This window comes from Aotus nancymaae, unplaced genomic scaffold (assembly GCF_030222135.1).
Source record: "Aotus nancymaae isolate 86718 unplaced genomic scaffold, 86718_ANA_hifiasm-v0.15.2.pri h1tg000059l, whole genome shotgun sequence".
Taxonomy (NCBI): domain Eukaryota; kingdom Metazoa; phylum Chordata; class Mammalia; order Primates; family Aotidae; genus Aotus; species Aotus nancymaae.
This window is the reverse complement of record NW_026988473.1, coordinates 42,019,542-42,041,939: the sequence shown is the minus strand read 5'-3', so window position 1 is coordinate 42,041,939 and position 22,398 is coordinate 42,019,542. Positions and strand designations below refer to the sequence as shown.

General features: G+C 41.4%; 1 pseudogene; it reads left to right on the top strand.

Annotated features, from left to right (window-relative positions):
• The first annotated feature begins 15,715 nt into the window (after positions 1–15,715).
• Positions 15,716–16,630, top strand: LOC105720084 (mitochondrial nicotinamide adenine dinucleotide transporter SLC25A51-like; annotated as a pseudogene).
• Positions 16,631–22,398: the final 5,768 nt, after the last annotated feature.

Sequence of the window (22,398 nt, the reverse complement as noted above, 5' to 3'; positions counted from 1 at the left end):
CAGCTCACTACAACCTCTGCCTCCTGAGTTCAAGGGATTCTCTTGCCTCAGCCTCCCGAGTAGTTGGTATTACAGGTGTGCGCCACCACAACTGGCTAATTTTTGTATTTTTAGTAGAGACAGGGTTTCGCCATGTTGGCCAGGCTGGTCTTGAACTCCTGACCTCTGGTGATCCACCTGCCTCAGCCTCCCAAAGTGCTGGAATTACAGGCATGAGCCATCGCTCCTGGCCTACCAATAAATTCTTTATGTTATTTTCCTCTGAATCTTTCTTATTCAATGGTTTTCTTTTCCATTTTCAATGCAATGGAAAGAATTTCTGCCCCAAACCATAAACCTCTTATTTATGACTGTTTTTTATCCAACATAGGTAAAGAAGATTTCTTATCTTTCTCTCAGACTATGTTCCCCTGAGAATCTTGCAAGGTTCTGTGTTTGGGGCATTGCTGCAAGTGGATAGCTTGGTTCTGAATAACTAAATTCTGCTACCTCTTATTCTCATTGAGTTATCTGGGTTTTGGAAAAGTAATGTCCTTGAAGACAGACTTTACCTGCATTAGAATCATCTGGAAAACTGAGTTTATGAAAAGTCCTCTCATGGCATTTGCTCATGGCATGGTGACAAGCTGGCCTTGGGTTCTAGTAAAGAAAGCCATTGCCTTTTCTCCTTAAGAACTGGTAGATGGTTGTCTAGCTCTTTTCCCAACCAGTGTAGAGTCTAGAAATATGCCTCACCAGCTGAAATCCTAGGATATGTAGAGATGAAGAATCTGCAAGTGCTAGATTGGGAAAAACACTAGACATGTAGTCTGGACACCTGTATTCTCAAGAACATTCTGTGACTAACCTGACTCACATGCCCACCCCAAGGAACCCAAATAGGTAGTGTGGGTATTAGATTACTAAATACGAATTTTATTCCATTTGTGGTCTGAAATGTGTCTTCAGAATAAGATGGTGGGATTTGACTTTAGCATAGACATGGACTGAAAGTAACTACCATTGTGAGTCAGGCAGCCTAAGAAGCCGCCACACCATGACTGTGATTACAATGAGCATACACTCTTCTCACATATGTGGCAAATATCTGGAATTAGAGAGGATGCTGTGATACTCTTTCTGTATGATGGACACCAATATTGTCAATATAGCAATGCCAGCTATAAAAATAAATGAGATTTGGTTGATGTTTTCCAGGAAATTAGAGTGTGGAAGAAGAGATCCCCTTACACACACCTATACTGCTACAATTGGTCTAAGTTTTGCCAGCATGTAAACACAGAGATGGGACAAAGGGAGGGGAGGATCTCATACAAAGCACGTATGTGGTGGTGAGTATATCAGAAAAGGCATCTTGAAATACTTGGAATTTGAACTGATGCCTACAATTTTCCAAGCATGTACCCTCTGTCACTTTTACCAGACACATCAATTTTTGTAATTTGGCAAGGAAAGATATAGAGGATATGAACAGATGGAAATGGGAAAGGAGGGAATTCATAGTAGCATTGTTAATAAAAGCACAGAGGTAATTTAAGGAATGATGATCAGTATGTAAATGAGTTTCTTTCCTTGCACTACACCAAGTATTTTGTCATTGATATGGTTTGGCTGTGTTCCCACCCAAATCTCATCTTTAATTCCCATGTGTTGTGGGAAGGACCCAGTGGGAGGTAATTAAATCATGGGGACAAGTCTTTCCCATGCTGTTCTCGTGATAGTAAGTCTCACGAGATCCGATGATTTTAAAAAGAGGAGTTCCCCCATACAAGTTCTCTCTCTTTACCTGATGCCATCCATGTAAGATGTGACTTGCTCTTCCTTGCCTTCTGTTATGATTGTGAGACTTCCCCAGCCACGTGGAACTGTAAGTCCAATTAAGCCTCTTTCTTTTGTAAATTGACCAGTCTTGGGTATGTGTTTATCAGTAGCTTTAAAATGGACTGGTCATAGTTGCAAGACCCTTCTTAAGAAGGCTCTAAAGGCAAGGCATGGTAACTCATGCATGTAGTCCCAGCACTTTGGGAGATCAAGGCAAGAGGATATCTCAAGTCCAGGAGTTTGAGGCCAGGAGTTCAAGACTAGCTGGGCAACATAGCAAAACCCCATCTCCACAAAAAATTAAAAATTAATCAGGCATAGTGGCACATGCCTGTAATCACACCTACTTGGGAGGCTGGGGTGGGAGGATTGCTTTACTGCAGAAGCTCAAGGCTGCAGCGGGCCAGGATTGCACTATTACACTCCAGCCTAGGCAACAGAGCAAGAACTTATCTCTAAAAAACTTTTATTTTTTTAAAAAGAAGGTTCATAAGGCTGGAGTGCCTTAAACAATGAGCAGTATCTGTAGTGGCCTTGAAGTGATAGGGGTTGGCATTGCTTTTGTGAGATTAGTTGGAATGAATTGTTCAATATGGCCAAGTCTTGTGCAGGTCAGCCAGGTCAGCCCAGCAGGAGAAGCCAAAAAGGCAATGTCTTACCCTCCCAACATTCCTCCCCAGAATGTGTCCAATCCTTCAGGGTCAGAAAACATTGGTAAAACCAACAGGGAGATATAACAAAGAGAAGTGTGGAAGTAGGAGGAAAGACAGAAGCAGTGGAAAGCACCTCCTTCTCTGGTGCAGCACTTTTGCCTGCAAAAGACCCAAATTGGAAGTAGGAAAGATAGTTCATCTTTAAATTAAGTTCGATATTTTGTTCCTCACACAAAAATCCAATTCTAAACTTTTTTATAGCCTTGATATGGATGATGGATTAAGAGTTGGTAATTGGTTATCCAAAAACCTCACATTTAAATTCTGCATTTCGCCTTGTACCTCTTTTGAAATGTGGTATCTATAGTGTCTTTTTTTTTTTTTTTTTTTTTTTTTGCATTTTTTAGTAGAAACATGGTTTCATCATGTTGGTCAGGCTGGTCTTGAACTCCTGGCCTCAAGTGATCCACCCACTTCAGCCTCATAAAGTACTAGGATTACAGGTGTGAGCCACCATGACCAGCCTAGTGTCTTGATATTTCAATTAAAACTCCTGTTTCAACATCCTGTTACACATATGAGAGAATAATTTATATCAACTTCAGAAGCTCTGAAGAGATCAGTGAGAGGAGAGATGTAGGTTCGAGCCTCTAGGTATATCTTTAAAAATGTATTTATTTATTTTAAAGACAAATGGGAAGAAAATATGACAAAATTTTAATATATGCTTCATTTTAGAGATGTGTATATGATGCTTATTATATGATCTTATGGCCTGTGTGTCTTGGTTTATAAACTTCTCATTAACATACCCCATGTCCTCATTCTTGGTGACTTCAATTATCCACATAGGTAGTCAACCCAACCAACTGATCTTTCCATTGTTTTTTAACTTTTCATTCTGAATTAATTACAGATTAAGCAGAAGTTTCAAAACTAGTACAGAGAGTTCCTGTGTACCCTACACCCAGCCTATACCAATGATGATATATTGCATAAATATAGTATATTATCAGGCAATTGACATTGGTGCAATAAAATTATCTATACCATAGCTAACCATTTGATATCACCAGTTTTTTATACACTCATTTTGTTTTCTGGTTGGGGGTTTCCCTTTGTGTATCATTCTACGACATTTTATTACATTATAGATTGACATAACTACCACCACATTCAGGATATTGAACTGTTACTTCTCCACAAAAGAACTCTCTTAGGTTACACATTATAGTCACACCCAAACCCATCCCCCTTCCCAAATTCCTGGCAACCACTTACTTGCTCTTCATCTCTATAATTTTGTCATTTCAAAACTGTTACAAAATGGAATCACATGGCATATAACCTTTTTGAGTTTGGCTTTCTTCACTTACCATATTGTCCTCAAGATCTATCCAAGTTATTACAGCAAGTGGCTTATTGTTGATATTCTTAAATTGTTAAGTAAAATTCCATTTTCTAGGTATATTATAGGTTCTTTCACTATTCACAAGTGGAAAGGCATTTGGATTGTTTCTAGTTTGGCTATTAAAAATAAACTGTTTGTATTAGTCTGTTCTCACACTGCTGATAAAGACATACCTGAGACTGGGCAATTTACAAAAGGAAGAGGTATAATTGGACTCACAGTTCCACATAGCTGGGGAGGCCTCATGATCATGGCGGAAGGCAAGGAGGAGCAAGTCACATCTAATGTGAATGGTGGAAGGCAAAGAGAGAACTTGTGCAGGCAAACTCCCATTGTTTTAAAGCCAACAGATCTCATGAGACTTATTCATTATAACAAAAACAGAACGGGAAAGACCCATCCCCATAATTCAATCACCTCCCACCAGGTCCCTCCCTTAGTATGTGGGAATTGTGGGAGTTATAATTCAAGATGAGATTTGGGTGAGGACACAGCCAAACCATATCATTTCACCCCTGATGCTTCCCAAATCTCATGTCCTCACATTTTAAAACCAATCAAGCCTTCCCAACAGTCCCCCAAAGACTTAACTCATTTCAGCATTAACTCAAAAGTCCACAGTCCAACATCTCATCTGAGACAAGGCAAATCCTTTTCACCTACAAGCTTGTAAAGTCAAAAGCAAGTTAGTTACTTACTAGATAAAATCAGGGATCAGGCACTGGGTAAATACAGCCATTTCAAAGGGAGCAATTGGCCAAAACAAGGGGGATACAGGCTCCATGCAAGTCTGAAATCCAGCAGGGCAGCCAAATCTTAAAGCTCCAAAATGATCTCCTTTGACTCCATGTCTCACATCTGGATCACACTGATGCAAGAGGTGGGCTCCCATGTTCTTGAGCAGTTCTGACCCTGTGGCCTTCCACAGTACAGCCTCTCTCCCAGCTGCTTTCATGGGCTGGGGTTGAGTGTCTGCAGCTTTTCCAGATATACGGGGCAAACTGTCATTGGATCTACCATTCTAGGGTCTGGAGGACAATGGCCCTCTTCTCACAGCTCCACTAGGTAGTGCCCCAATAGGGACTCTGTGTTGGGGCTCTGACCCCACATTTCCCTTCCACACTGCTCCAACGGAGGTTCTCCATGAGAGCCCCACCACTACAGCAAACTTCTGTCTGGCCATCCAAGCATTTCCATACATCCCCTGAAATCTAGGTGGAGGTTCCCAAGCCCCAGTTCTTGACTTCTGTGCACTGGCAGGCTCAACACCATGTGGAAGCTGCCAGGGCTTGACACTTGCACCCTCTGAAGCCATGGCTTAAGCTCTACCATGGCCCCTTTCATCCATGGCTGGAGCAGCTGGTACATAAGCACCAAGTCCCAAGGCTGCACACAGTATTGAGGACCCTGGGCCCAGCCCACGAAACCATTTTCTCCTAGGCCTCTGGGCCTATGATGAGAAGGTCTGCTGTGAAGACCTCTGACATGCCCTGGAGACACCTTCTCTATTGTCTTGGGGATTAACACTCAGCTCCTCATTACTTATGCAAATTTCAGCAGCTGGCTTGTATTGCTTCTCAGAAAATGGGTTTGTCTTTTCCATCACATTGTCAGTCTGCAAATTTTCCAAACTTTTATGCTCTGCTTCCCTTATAAAACTGAATGCCTTTAACAGCACCCAAGTCATATCTTGACTGCTTTGCTGCTTAGAAATTTCTTCTGCCAGATACCCCAAATCACCTCTCTCAAATTCAAAGTGCCACAAATCTCTAGGGCAGGGGCAAAATGCCACTAGTCTCTTTGCTAAAACATAACAAGAATCACCTTTGCTCCAGTTCCCAATAAGTTCCTCATTTTCATCTGAGACCACCTCAGCCTAGACCTTATTGTCTATATCACTATCAGGCTTTTAGTCAAAGCCATTCAACAAGTCTCTAGGAAATTTCAAACTTTCCCACATTTTTCTCTCTTCTTCTGAGCCCTCCAAACTGTTCCAGCCTCTGCCTGTAACCCAGTTCCAAAGTCGTTTCCAAATTTTCAGGTATCTTTTCAGCAACACCCTACTTTACTGGTACCTATATACTATATTAGTGCATTTTCATGTGCTGATAAAAACATTCCGAAGAGACAGTAGGGTTATTGATTGGAGGGTATATAAGATGCCAAGGAAAGCAAGATGACCAAATAGGAACAGCTCTGGATTGCAGTTCCCAGTGAAAACGCAGAGGGTGAGTGATTACCGCATTTCCAGATGAATTTTTACTGCCCACAGACCAGGAGATTCCCAGGCAGAAAAGCACCATGAGCCCCCAGAGTGGCTGTTTCAGCCAGCGCAGCAGGTCTCCACACAAAAACTCACACAAATCCGGATGCCTTTTCAACTGGCAACTGGAACACCTGGGAGACAGAGTCACCCATTCAACTGATAAAAAGGGGACTGAAACAGGGAGCCAGACCAGGAGATTCCCAAGTGGAAAAGTGCCACAAGTCCCCAGTGTGGCCGTTTCAGCAGGTCTCCCCACAAAAACTCACACAAATCTGGGTGCCTTTTCAACTGGCAACTGGAACACCTGGGAGAGAGAGTCACCCATTCAACTGAAAGAAAGGGGACTGAAACAGGGAGCCAGGCCAGGAGATTCCCAGGCAGAAAAACGCCATGAGCCACCAATGTGGCTGTTTCAGCTGGCACAGTGGGTATCTGCACAAAAACTCACACAAATCCGGGCATCTTTTCAACTGGTGACTGGAACACCTAGAGATAGAGTTGCCCATGCAACTGAAAAAAAGGGGACTGAAACAGGGAGCCAGGTGATCTAGCTCGGCCAATCCCACCCCCACAAAGACCAGCAATCTGAAATGCTCTGGATTGTGAGTTTCACAGCAAGCACAGCTGGACCTGGGATAGTCCAGCTCTGTAGGGGAAGGGCATCTGCCATTACCGAGGCAGTCCACGACTACAGAGGCAGTCCGCCATTACTGAGGCAGTCCGTCATTACCAAGACAACCTGCCATTACCAAAGAAGTCCGCCATTACAGAGACAGTCCGCCATTACAGAGGCAGACTGCCATTATCGAGGCAGTTCTAACTATACCCCCATAAACAAAACTGCAAGGAAGTTCACACAGCAGCTGGGCAGAGCCCACAGCAGCTCAGCAACACCTCTGCTGGCAGACTGTGACTAGGCTACCTCCTTGCTGGGAAGGGTATCTCTGAAAAAAGGCAGCATCATCACAGAAACTTATAAATAAAGCCCCACCTTCCCGGGACAGAGCACCTGGGAAAAAAAGGCAGTTATGAGCTCCAATGCAGCAGACTTAAACGTATCTGCCCAGCAGCTCTGAACAATGGAGCTCACAGTTCAGCACTCGAGCTCCTATAAAGGACAGACTGTCTCCTCAAGCAGCTCCCCAACCCCCATATATCCAAAGAGTCACTTCATAAAGGAGAGCTCAGGCTGACATCTGGCGGGTATCCTTCTGGGACAAAGATAACAGAAGAAGAAACTGCCAGCAGCCCTTAGTGTTCTGCAGCCACTGCAGGTGATCCCCAGGCAAGCAGGGTCTGGAGTGGACCTCCAGCAGTCCTATAGCAGAGGGCCTTACTGTTAGAAGGAAAACTAAGAAACAGAAAGAAATAACTTCATCAGCAACAAAAAGGACGCCCACTCAGAGACCCCATCTGAAAGTCAACAACTACAAAGACCACAGGGAGATAAATCCACAAAAATGGGAAGAAACCAGCATAAAAAGGATGAAAACACCCAAAACCAGAATGCCTCTCCTCCTCCAAGGGATCACAACTCCTCACCAGCAAGGGAACAAGACTGGATGGAGAATGAATCTGATGAAATGACAGAAACAGGCTTCAGAAGGTGGGTAATAAGAAACTTCTCTGAGCTAGAAGGACATGTTCTAACCTGATTCAAAGAAACTAAGAACCTTGAAAAAAGGTTTGACGAAATGCTAACAAGAATAAACAGCTTGGAGAGAAATACAAATGAATTGATGGAGCTGAAAAACACAACATGAGAACTTCGCAAAGCATACACGAGTTTCAATAGCTGAATTGACCAAGCAGAAGAAAGGATATCAGAGATGGAAGATCAACTCAATGAAATAAAATGAGAAGGCAAGATTAGAGAAAAAAGAATAAAACAAAACCAACAAAGCCTCCAAGAAATATGGGATTATGTGAAAAGACCTAATCTATGTTTGATAGGTGTACCTGAATGTGATGGAGAGAATGAATCCAAGCTGGAAAACACTCTTCAGGATATTATCCAGGAGAACTTCCCCAACCTAGCAAGGCAGGCCAATATTCAAGTCCAGGAAATACAGGGAACACCACAAAGATATTCCTCAAGAAGAGCAACCCCAAGGCACGTAATCGTCAGATTCACAAGGGTGGAAATGAAGGAAAAAATGCTAAGGGCAGCCAGAGAGAAAGGTTGGGTTACCCACAAAGGGAAGCCCACCAGACTCACAGCGGATCTCTCAGCAGAAACCCTACAAGCCAGAGGAGAGTGGGGACCAATATTCAACATCCTTAAAGAAAAGAACTTTCAATCTAGAATTTCATATCCAGCCAAACTAAGTTTCATAAGTGAAGGAGAAATAAAATCCTTTACAAACAAGCAATTGCTCAGAGATTTCATCACCACCAGGCCTGCTTTACAAGAGCTCCTGAAAGACGCACTATACATAAAAAGGAACAACCAGTACCAGCCACTCCAAAAACATACGAAATGGTAAAGAGCATCGACACAATGAAGAAACTGCATCAACTAATGGGCAAAACAACCAGCTAGCATCAAAAGGGCAGGATCAAATTCATACATAACAATATTAACCTTAAATGTTAATGGGCTAAATGCCCCAATCAAAAGACACAGACTGGCAAATTGGATAAAAAGTCAAAACCCATTGGTGTGCTGAATCTAGGAAACCCATATCACATACAAAGACACACATAGGCACAAAATAAAGGGATGGAGGAAGATTTACCAAGCAAATGGAGAGCAAAAAAAAAAAAAAAACAGGAGTTGCAATCCTAGTCTCTGATAAAATAGACTTTAAACCAACAAAGATCAAAAGAGACAAAGAAGGGCATTACATAATGGTAAAAGGATCAATGCAATAAGAAGAGCTAACGATCCTAAATATATATGCACCCAATACAGGAGCACCCAGATACATAAAGCAAGTTCTTAATGACCTACAAAGAGACTTAGATTCCCACACAATAATAGTGGGAGACTTTAACAATCCACTGTCAATATTAGACAGATCGACAAGACAGAAAATTAACAAGGATATCCAGGACCTGAACTCAGACCTGGACCAAGCAAACCTAACAGACATTTACAGAACTCTCCACCCCAAATCCACAGAATATACATTCTTCTCAGCACCACACCACACCTACTCTAAAATTGATCACATAATTGGAAGTAAATCACTCCTCAGCAAATGCAAAAGAACAGAAATCATAACAAACAGTCTCTCAGACCACAGTGCAATCAAGTTAGAACTCAGAATTCAGAAACCAACCCAGAACCGCACAGCTTCATGGAAACTGAACAACTGGCTCTTGAATGTTGACTGGATAAACAATGAAATGAAGGCAGAAATAAAGATGTTCTTCGAAACCCATGTGAACGAAGACACAGCATACCAGAATCTCTGGGACACATTTAAAGGAGTGTCTAGAGGAAAATATACAGCAATAAATGCCCACATGAGAAGCAAGGAAAGATCTAAAATTGACACCCTATCGTCAAAATTGAAAGAGCTAGAGCAGCAATATCAAAAAAACTCAAAACCTAGCAGAAGACAAGAAATAACTAAGATCAGAGCAGAACTGAAGGAGATAGAGACACAAAAAACCCTTCAAAAAATCAATAAATCCAGGAGTTGGTTTTTTGAAAAGATCAACAAAAGAGACAGACCACCAGCCAGATTAATAAAAGAGAAAAGAATCAAATAGATGCAATAAAAAATGATAAAGGGGATATCACCACAGATTTCACAGAAATACAAACCGCCATCAGAGATTACTACAAACAACTCTATGCACATAAACCAGTAAACCTGGAAGAAATGGATAAATTCCTGGACACTTGCATCCTCCCAAGCCTAAACTGGGAAGAAGTCAAAACCCTCAATAGACCAATAACAAGGGCTGAAGTTGAGGGAGCAATTAATAGCCTACCCACTAAAAAAAGCCCAGGTCTGGATGAGTTCACAGCCAAATTCTACCAGACATACAAAGAGAAGCTGGTACCACTCCTTCTGAAACTATTCCAAACAATCCAAAAAAAGGGAATCCTTCCCAAATCATTTTATGAGACCAACATCATCCTGATACCAAAACTCAGCAGAGACTCAACAAGAAAAGAAAACTACAGGCCAATATCCATGATGAACATAGATGCCAAAAATCTTCAATAAAATTCTGGCAAACCAATTGCAACAGTACATCAAAAAGCTTATCCATCACAATCAAGCAGGCTTCATCCGGGAGATGCAAGGATGCTTCAACATACACAAGTCTATAAATGTAATTCACCACATAAACAGAACCAAAGACAAAAACCACATGATTATCTCAGTAGATGCAGAGAAGGCCGTTGACAAAATTCAACAGCCCTTTATGCTAAAAACTCTCAATAAACTAGGTATTGAAGGAATGTATCTCAAAATAATAAAAATGATTTATGACAAACCCATAGCCAATATCATACTGAATGGGCAAAAACTGGAAGCATTCCCTTTGAAATCTGGCACTAGACAAGGATGCCCTCTCTCACCACTCCTATTCAATATAGTATTGGAAGTTCTAGCCAGAGGAAATTCTAGCCAGAGCTATCAGGCAAGAAAAGGAAATAAAGCGTATTCAATTAGGAAAGGAGGAAGCCAAATTGTCTCTATTTGCAGATGACATGATTGTATATTTAGAAGATCCCATCATCTCAGCCCCAAACCTCCTGAAACTGATAAGCAAATTCAGCAAAGTCTCAGGATACAAAATCAATGTGCAAAAATCACAAGCATTCCTATACACCAATAACAGACTTAAAGAGAGCCAAATCAAGTTGGAACTGCCATTCACAATTGCTACGAAGAGAATAAAATACCTAGGAATACAACTAACAAAGGATGTAAAGGACCTCTTCAAGGAGAACTACAAAGCACTGCTCAAGGAAATAAAAGAGGACACAAACAGATGGAGAAACATTCCATGCTCATGGTTAGGAAGCATCAATATCATGAAAATGGCCATACTGCCCAAAGTAATTTACAGATTCAACACTATGCCCATCAAGCTACCAATGACCTTCTTCACAGAACTGGAAAAAAACATCTTAAACTTCATATGGAACCAAAAGAGAGCCCACATAGCCAAGTCAATTCTAAGCAAAAAGAACAAAGCTGGAGGCCTCATGCTACCTGACTTCAAACTATACTACAAGGCTACAGTAATCAAAACAGCATGGTACTGGTACCAAAACAGAGATATAGACCAATGGAACAGAACAGAGGCCTTGGAGGCAACGCCACACATCTACAACCATCTGATCTTTGACAGACCTCACGAAAACAAGCAATGGGGAAAGGAGTCCCTGTTTAATAAATGGTGTCGGGAAAACTGGCTAGCCATGTGCAGAAAGCTGAAACTGGATCCCTTCCTGACACCTTACACTAAAATTATCTCCAGATGGATTAAAGACTTAAACGTAAGACCTAACACCATAAGAACCCTAGAAGAAAACCTAGGCAAAACCTTTCAGGGCATAGGCATAAGCAAGGACTTCATGACTAAAACACCAAAAGCATTGGAAACAAAAGGAAAATAGACAAATGGGATCTAACTAAACTCCAGAGCTTCTGTACAGCAAAAGAAACACTCATTAGAGTGAACTGGCAACCAACAGAATGGGAAAAAATTTTTGCAATCTACCCATCTGACAAAGGGCTAATATCCAGAATCTAAAGAACTAAAACAAATTTACAAGAGAAAAACAAACCCATTCAAAATGGGTGAAGCATATGAACAGACACTTTTCAAAAGAAGACATATATGAGGCCAATAAACATATGAAAAAATGTTCATCATCACTGGTGGTTAGAGAAATGCAAATCAAAACTACATTGAGATACCATCTCACGCCAGTTAGAATGGCGATCATTAAAAAATCCGGAGACAACAGATGCTGGAGAGGATGTGGAGAAATAGGAATATTTTTACACTGTTGGTGGGAGTGTAAATTAGTTCAACTATTGTGGAAGACAGTGTGGCGATTCCTCAAGGACCTAGAAATAGAAATTCCATTTGACCCAGCAATCCCACTACTGGGTATATGTCCAAAGGATTATAAATCGTTCTATTATAAGGACATGTGCACATGAATGTTCATTGTGGCACTCTTTACAATAGCAAAGACTTGGAACCAACCCAAATGCCCATCGATGATAGACTGGACAGGGAAAATGTGGCACATATACACCATGGAATACTATGCAGCCATCAAAAACGATGAGTTTGTGTTCTTTGTAGGGACGTGGATGAACATGGAAACCATCATTCTCAGCAAACTGACACAAGAACAGAAAATCAAACACCACATGTTCTCACTCATAGGCGGGTGTTGAACAATGAGAACACATGGACACAGGGAGGGGAGCATCACACACTGAGTCTGTTGGGGAGAACTAGGGGAGGGACAGGAGTGGGTAGGGAGCTTGGGGAGGAATAACATGGGGAGAAATGCCAGATATAGGTGATGGGGAGGAAGGTAGCAAACCACATTGCCATGTATGTACCTATGCAACAATCCTGCATGTTCTTCACATGTACCCGAAAACCTAAAATGCAATAAAATATTTTTAAAAAAAAGATGCCAAGGAAAGGAGAATGAAGAGATAGAAAGAACCTGGGTCCTGGCTGCTATCCCAGGACTCAGCTGAATTAACCACATTCAGAATTGCTTTACTGCTGGACTTGGTTATATGAAATAATAAACATCTTATTTTCAAAACCAAAAAAAAAAAAAATTCCCAAGACTAGGCAATTTACAAAAGGAAGAGGTGTAATTGAACTCACAGCTCCACATGGCTGGGGAGGCCTCATGATCATGACAGAAGGCAGAGAGGAGAAAGTCACATCTTACGTGGATGGCAGCAGGCAAAGAGAGGACTTGTGCAGGCAAACTCTCATTTTTTTTTCCTAGATGAAGTCTCACTCTTGTTGCCCAAGCTGGAGTGCAATGGGCTCACTGCAACCTCCACCTCCTGGGTTCAAGTGATTCTCCTGCCTCAGTCTCCTGAGTAGCTGGGATTACAGGCACCTGCCACCATACCCAGCTAATTTTTGTATTTTTAGTAGAGATGAGTTTTCACCATGTTGGCCAGGCTGATCTTGAACTCCTGACCTCAGGTGATCCACCCACCTAGCCTCCCAAAGTGCTGGGATTACAGGCATGAGCCACAGCATCCAGCCCAAACTCTCATTTTTTTAAAGCCATCATATTTCATAAGACTTATTTACTATCACAAGAACAGCATGGGAAAGACCCGCCCCCATAATTCAATCACCTTCCACCGTTACTCCCATGACATTTGGGAATTGTAGGAGTTACAATGCAAGATGAGATTTGGATAAGGACACAGCCAAATCATAACACTGCTATCAACATTTGTGTGCAGATTTTTTAATTGAACATAGTTCCATTCTCTAGGATAAATGCCCAGTATGGATTGCTAGGTAGTATGGTGTATATAGTTAACTTTTTATGTAAATACAAAAGAGTTTTCCAAAGTAGTTATACTATTTTACTTTCATACTGTCAATGTATGAAAAATCGGGTTGCTCCAAACCTCTGCCAACATTCAAAACTATGATTTTTCTTTTTTTTTTTTAGCCATTCTAAGAGGTGTATAGTGATATCCAATAGTGGCTTCTTCTGAGGCCTCTTTCCTTGGCTTATTTATGGGACTGTCTCCCCTCTTCACATGGTCTTCTCTCTGTGTGTCTGTGTCCTAACCTCCTCTTCTTATAAGGATATCAGTCATATTCAATCAAGGCTCACCCTAACGGCCTCATTTTAACTTAATTCGCTCTGTAAAAACCTTGTCTCCAAATACAGAGGTCTTCTGACATACTGGGGGTGTGGACTTCAATATATGACTGTTACAGAGACACCATTTAGCCCATTACAAGATCCTTAATAAATATGTTCTGAATGAATCTATTAAAAAAACTTTTCTAAATATTTTAAATAATTTTTTATTCAAAAGGCGTTCTTTAAATGACAAGTAGCTTGATTTAAATGTTGCATGTGGCACAAGAAGATAACTCATAAGAGATACCATTGTGAGTATATATACCAAATGAAAATAAATAACAATTTTCATGAAGTGGAAGAAGGAAGAAGGATACTTAGATGTGATGAACTCTTCACCTTTTAGAAGGGAAGTCAATGGATCCACTTGTTAATATTGATAAATTAAAAATAAAACTATAGAGGAGGGGCTTTGAGATGGCTGACTAGAGGCACTGGACACTAGCCTCCTCCACGAAGAAGAACCAAAATAGCGACTGGATTATCACCCTTCAAACGGAGCGTCTAAGAGAGAATGCTGGAATTCAGCAAAAAAGTGATAGAAAACACCTGAGGCATGAAAAGAGGGGGAGGCAAGTGCGAAAGCCCAACTGGGATCAGCTGGAAGCCCTGAGCAGCTCCCCAGTGTTGGGGAAGGGTCAGAGAGAGCTCTCCAGAAGTTTCACATTCCCATCATGAACTCCTGCAAGCCTAGCCACCACTGGAGAGCCCCTCAACTGCCGTGGGCCCTGAGACTGGTATAGAGAGCCCCCTGGAGTCTGTGCTACAACACTGCTCCAGAAAGGGAGCTCATGCGAGGTCCCACCCATCTCCCGGAGACCCCGACAGCTGCAGCATGGCACCATTTTGAGAGCCCAGACCCCGTAAGACTGCATCCTGCTGTGGTCCAACAGCTCCTGCATCACCACATTCCCCAAAGCCCCACCGACATCGTCCCATGTCCACCTGGAGCGCCACAGTGACCAACACTTCCTTAATAATCTTAATAAACTCCCCTTTATATATACATCTATCTAATTAGGTCTATCCCTCTAGAAAACCCTAACTAGGATGGGCGAGTGCAGGGCGGGCGTTGGGGAAGCCCCTGTCTCCCGTCGCCTGTGGTTGGAGGGAGGGGAAACGCCCCGAAAGGCCAGTCTGGGTAGCCGGCCACCCTGGGGGTCCACCCCCGTCCTCTGCGCGCGCAGGCTTCCCTGGCCCGGCCGCTGCGGGACCCACCCAAGCGGCGCGCGCGGAATCAGTTCTCACCCTCGTCAGCTCCCGGTTCTCCCGGTTGACGCGGGTGTTTATCAGGCTGCTGGGCGACCTTTCTCGAAGGAGGCTGTGCCTTCATTCGGGCGCGCCCTGGGCTGGGGAGGCACCTCCCTCGTGCGCCGGAACCGCAGGGGTGAGTAGGAGCCGGTGAGCCCGGGGGAGAGTGGGGTCCCTGCCTCCTGGGAGACTGAGATTTTGGCCTCCTCACCGCGGGACCCCTGACTGTGGAGTGTCAGAGACGGAATAGGACTTAGTGATCTTGTCCAACCCCCTCCCCGTTATTCACAGGTTGGGGAAATGGACGCCTGGAGAACGGAAATCCAGTTACCAAAATTGACTCCAGAAGAGAGAACCTAGCGGAACAATAACAATGGAAGAAATTGGGAACATTATCAAAAAGCTATCATCCTGCCAAATTCCAGGCTCAGATGGTGTTACAGGTTACAGATCTTTCTTGAAAAAGAAAGATCTTAAGCAACATGATGGATTCAGAAGCTCATGAAAAGAGGCCACCAATACTAACATCTTCAAAACAAGATATATCACCTCATATTACAAAAGTTGGTGAAATGAAGCATGACTTGTGTGGCTGCTGTGCCGCCTTCAGCAACATCGCAATCACATTTCCCATTCAGAAGGTCCTCTTTCGACAACAGCTGCATGGCATCAAAACCCGGGATGCAGTACTTCAGTTGAGAAAAGATGGATTTCGAAACTTGTTTCGTGGAATGCTTCCCCCATTGATGCAGAAGACAACTACGCTTACACTTATGTTTGGTCTGTATGAGGATTTATCCTGCCTTCTCCACAAGCATGTCAGTGCTCCAGAGTTTGCAACCCGTGGCGTGGCGGCAGTGCTTGCAGGGACAACAGAAGCGATTTTCACTCCGCTGGAAAGAGTTCAGACATTGCTTCAAGACCACAAGCATCATGACAGATTTGCCAACACTTACCAGGCTTTCAAGGCACTGAAATGTCATGGAATTGGAGAGTATTATCGAGGCTTGGTGCCCATTCTTTTCCGGAATGGACTCAGCAATGTCTTTTTCTTCCGGCCTTTGAGGTCCCATTAAGGAGCATCTGCCTACCGCAACGACTCGCAGTGCTCATTTGGTCAATGATTTTATCTGTGGAGGTCTACTGGGTGCCATGATGGGATTCTTGTTTTATCCAATTAATGTTGTAAAAACTCGCATACAGTCTCAGATTGGTGGGGAATTTCAGTCTTTCCCCAAGGTTTTCCAATCTGGCTGGAACGGGACAGAAAACTGACAAACCTTTTCAGAGGTGCCCATCTGAATTACCATCGGTCCCTTATCTCTTGGGGCATAATCAATGCAACTTATGAGTTCTTGTTAAAGGTTATATGAAAAAAAAAATCAGTTGAGTGCCATTTATCAACGAATGGACCTTCTGAGAAGAATGCAGTTTGGCCTCTTTCTTAATTGGCAAAATACAAGTTGGTGTCATAACTCCAGGCCACAGTGAGTTATAGACAAAGCTGTTTTCCCTAAGCATCAACAAAACAGAATAAAAGGTTCCAATAGGAAAATATAAGGGTTTTGCTGTTGTTGTTGTTTGTTCTATTTTTTATCACCACCTAAAAGCTTTAGGCTAATTGCCTGGCAAATAGCTGTCCATCTGATGGCCTTTGACAGATGGTATTCTTTTTCTCAAACCATTCTTGAAATCTTCTGCATTGAAATGTAAGTGGCTGTGACCGGCCAGAGAGAAGGTTCTCAGGGGCAAGGGGCTTCTCAGGCTTACTTTGTTATTCCATTGCTTGCTTCTCTGCCCTCAGGAACAGCTGCAGAGGATAGTCTTCATTAAGCTCAAGCATAGGAGAAAGGGGCAGAACAGAGAAGAAAAGCAATTAGGTATAGGCTTTTAATGATAAATTGCTTGTATTAGTTTTGAAACTAAGCACCTATTGGATAGTCATTATAATATTTCTATTTAGATAGGGTAGATCAAGGAGCTATGAAAGTTCTCATTTTGCTTTCTAGGTTTGAAAGTTTTATGTTTGATTCTGACTGTGGCCTTCAACCCTTCCAAAATATCCTTATGTTAATTTCACTTATTTCATTGCCAAAAGATGAAGGGGCTTAAATTTTGTTATGGGTGTTCCATTCTGTTAAGAAGTTTTCATATTAATTGTATATAGATAAAATTCTGTTTAGCTTGGTTTCTTTAAATTATTGGTGCCATCTCAGCAAAGGTCTGTGGTTACTTTTCCCCTTAAGTAGGAGTTGGTCATTTTCAAGCATCCTGTTCTCTTAAAACTCTCCTTTTAAAAAATAAATACTTCCATAACATTTTGTTTTAGAAGTCTATTAATGCAATCCCACTTTCCCCCCTAGTTTCTAAATGTTACAGTGGGGGGAATAAATGCTCAGGATAGTTTTCACCCCACAGTGTTGGCTGTTTTTATTTTACTCTTGGAAATAGAGACTCCATTAGGGTTTTGACATTTTGGGAACCGTTTTACCATTGTGTCAGTAAAACAATAAGACAGTTTGAGAGCACATGCTCTAAATAAAGATATTTGAAGGGTTAGTTTGAATTCTAAAAGTAGGTAATAGCCAAATAGCATTCTCATCCCTTAACAGATGAAAACTTCTTTGTCAAAGGAATTGTAAACATGAAAATACTTTTTCCAGATAAAGCAAAATGACTCATCTGCCACTTCCAATTGACTAATGAAATATAAGAGAATGACTGAAAAAGTGGATTATGAATCTTAAAACCCTTTCTGTAAATACTACATAGTTAAAGATTGATTTCCAGCATCTGACCTGACAGTAGGTTTCCTGTTAGCCAGTTTTTCTTCTTTCTGGGTAATTGCATGTCAATATGTGCACATACTGACCAAAATAAAATCAACTTGGTAGTTTACTTAAAGTTTCTGGGCAAATAGTCCATAAAAGCTGTTTACCTCTAAATGCAGTATGACTGGTTTACCTCTAAATACAGTGAACATCCTTCTTCCAGCTGTAAAGGATGAAGCATATTAAACATTAGCCAGGCAGTAATGAAGCTAAATAGCCATACAGCAGCTCTGTCTGACAATGTTGTGCTGGATGTCGTAGTTTACTTTCAGGGTGCAGATGTAAGGGTTTAAAAATAATAATAATTTGGCACCAAATAAATATGAGTAGCATTCTTTGGCCTATTAGAGTCAGGATTTGAAGGGAGTTGCGTTTGAGAAATTAATGAATAAAGGCACCTTGGTGCCTGACCCCCTCATTTATATGTGTGACTCTGAGCACTCACAGGCATGTCCAGCTGCTCAGCACAGGGCGGGTGGGTTAGCCTGGTGTTATACCTTGACCCTGGGAATAGACACCATTGGGCCCTAGGTTTTGTTGGGCTTCCTTTTGTCTTTATACCCCATACAGGTGGTAGAAATGTGAGTTCTAAAGCACTTTTGTGAAATACAAGCTAAGTGAGAATTCTAAGGAAAATACTTTGGTTTCTGCTGTCTCAAATAAGTGGCGTTTAAAAATGATTATTAATAAATATTTTAATGGTTTTAACTCAGTATTTTTTTTTCAATTTTTTTGTCACTCTTTGCAGCTTTTGAAGACCAAATTGCAAATACATTACCAGGGATGGTTTTGTGTTGTCCTATAGACTTCTTAAATTTGATTAAAAAAAATTCAGCAGAACTTATAACCAACAGCTTGGTCTGAACTTGAAGTCAAAATGTGTTGTTAATAATAGATTCTAACTATTGTTTTTACCTTCAGTGTGAACTAGCATGGTAATAATTTTGAAAAGGCAGGCCAGGTGCAGTGGCTCATGCTTGTAATCCCAGCACTTTGGGAGGCTGAGGTGGGCAGATTACTTGAGGTCAGAAGTTCGAGACCAGACTGACCAACACGGTGAAACCCCATCTCTACTAAAAACACAAAAAAATAGCTGGGCGTGTGGCACACACCTGTTATCCCAGCTACTCGGGAGGCTGGGGCAGGAGAATTGCTTGAACCCAGGAGGCAGAGGTTGCAGTGAACCGAGATCATGCCAGTGCCACTGCACTCCAGCCTGGGCTACAGAGCAAGGCTCTGTCTCAAAAAAAGAAAAAGTTGAAAAGGCAAACATGATTGAATATCTGAAAAGCTTTAAAAGTGGCCTTTTTGTTACATATGTGGCACAAATGGCTCATGAGCGCAGGATACTTATGGTCTTGTGTCTTATACTTCATGTCTGATACCACCAGAAATGTTATGAATTCTGTATTTAACACACTGAGAGTGGTAAGAGCCCTCAGAACTGCACCACAGAGTAAACACAACCTTTATATGGTGGCGAATATGTGTGTCTTTCTTGTCTCATTTGTGGTTGGGGACAAAAATCAATGTTTTTGTCCAAATAGTCGATATTCATCTTAAGATGGTTGGCTATATAATCACCGGCTATATTGTGAACTGTGCAATAAAACAGAATCATGTGTGTCTATGATTACCTTTGGATACCTGAAATTCCCAAGCTCAGTTACAATGTAATGCTCACTATAAGGCTATGCAAACATGTAAGGGAATAATGGTGGTTGATGGGATATATGAAATGGGATCTAGAGGGCTTTGAGTGAAGCTAATCATGTTGAACTAACACTGGTTCAGTGTAGATGAAGTAAAGTAAGGGGTATGCAGTCATAAAATGAAGGGTGGACAGGAGATTACACTTGAAGAAAGGATAATCACTCAGATTTGGTTTCTTTTAAATTAAAATATTTCTGTTTTCATGTGAAAATGTATATCAAAGACTTGAACATTCTCTTGAAATTTGAGGATTTTTAGTTTTTAATGCTGTCTTTGCTTAATATTAAATATGTGTTGCCTAATAGCTCCCAAATTGTGTGGGAGTCTCTAAATGTTTCTCTTAAAGGTTTATTATTTAAAGTGGTTAAGCACACAATGCTATTTTTGTTTGATAGTTTGAGTTTTATGACCATATGAGTTTAAATGAAATCTGTTAAATGTTTCAGAGTTAACACTTTTTTTTGATAATTTGAAATAAAGTTTGTTTTTTAAGCACCCCCCCACCAGAAAAAAAAGAAGAAAAGAAAACCCTAACTAATACAGACTGAAATTTCTTTTTTTTTTTAATTTAGAAAATCATGTTTTTTTAAATTATACTTTCAGTTCTGGGGTACATGTGCAGGTCGTGTAGGATTGTTACATAGGTATACACATGCCATGGTGGTTTGCTGCCTCCATCCCCCCATCACCTATATTAGGTATTTCTCCTAATGTTATCCCTCCCCAATCCCCCTACCCCCTGCTATCCTTCCCCTAGACCCCCCCACCCCCAAACAGGACCCAGTGTGTGATGTTCCACTCCCTGTGTCTATGTGTTCTCATTGTTCAACACCCACTTATGAGTGAGAACATGCAGTGTTTGGTTTTCTGTTTTTGTGTCAGTTTGCTGAGAATGACAGTTTCCAGATTCATCCATGTCCCTGCGATGGGCATGAATTCATCCTTTTTTATGGCTGCATAATATTCCATGGTATATATGTGCCACATTTTCTTTATCCAGTCTATCATTGATGGGCATTTTGGTTGGTTCCAAGTCTTTGCTATTGTAAACAGTGCCACAGTGAATAATGTCTTTATAATAGGACGATTTATAATCCTTTGGGTATATAATCCTTTTAGGATGCCTCCTTAAACACATACAGCTTAGATTAAAATACTCAAATCTGTCCAAATATCTGGAAAGTCTTCCCAAGAAAGATGAGTACAAAAAAATCCCGGACAGAACACTTCCATAAATACTTTAGCTCTTCAATGCCCAGACACTGGAGAACATCTATCAGCACCAACACAATTTAGAAAAACATGACCTCAACAAATGGCACCAGAGACCTATCCTGGATAAATAAAGATATGTGACTGATCAGACAGAAAATTCAAAATAGCTTCATTAAGGAAACTCAAAGAAATTCAAAATAATACAGAGAAGAAATTCATAATTCTATCAGATAAATTTAACAAAGATATTAGAATAAGTAAAAAGAATTAAGCAGAAATTCTAGAGCTGAAAAATGCAATTGGCATACTGAAGAATGTATCAGGGTCTTTTAATAGCAGAATTGATCAAGCAGAAGAAATAGAGAGCTTGAAGACAGGGGCTATTTGAAAATACTCAGGCGGGGAGCAGTGGCTCATGCCTGTAATCCCAGCACTTTGGGAGGCCAAGGTGGATGGATTGCTTGAGACCAGGAGTTTGAGACCAGCCTGGGCAATATGGCAAAACTCCATCTCTACTAAAAATAAAAATTAGCTGGGTGTGTTGGTGTGCACCTGTAGTCCCAGCTATTTGGAAGCTTCAAGCACAAGAATCACTGGAACCCAGGAAGCAGAGATTGCAGTGGGCCTGGGCAACAGAGTGAGACTCTGACTCAAAAAATCATCATCGTCATCAAAGGAGCAAGATAATAAAGAATAAAAACCAATGAAGCACACCTACAGGATCTAAAAAACAGTCTCAAAATGGCAAATTCAAGAGCTATTGGCCTTAAAGAGGAGGTACAGAAAGAGATGGAGTAGAAAGTTTATTCAAAGGGATAATAACAGAGAACTTCCCAAACCTAGAGAAAAATATTACTACCCAAGTACTAGAAGGTTATAGAACACTACCTCAAGTCACTTAATAATCAAACTTCTGTCCAGGCACAGTGGCTCATATCTGTAATCCCAGCACTTTGGGAAGCAGATGTGAGGGAATCACCTGAACCCAGGAGTTTGAGACCAACCAGTCTCTACAATAATACAAAAAAATTAGCCAGGCATACTGGCATTAGGCTGTAGTCCCAGCTATCGGGGGTCTGAGGTGGGAGGATTACTTGATCCTAGAAGTTTGAGGCTGCACCACTGCACTCCAGCCTGGGTGACAGAGTGAGACCCTGTCTTAAAAAATGACAATAATAATAATAATAATAAAACTTCTAAATGACAAAGAAAGGATCTTAAAAGCAGCAAGAGAAAATAAACAACATACAATGGCGTTCCAATACATATGGCAACAGACATTTCAGTGAAACCTGTGGGCCAGAAGAGAGGGCATAACATACTTACAGCGCTGAAGGGAGAAAAATTTTACCCTAGAATAGTAAATCTGGCAAAAATATATT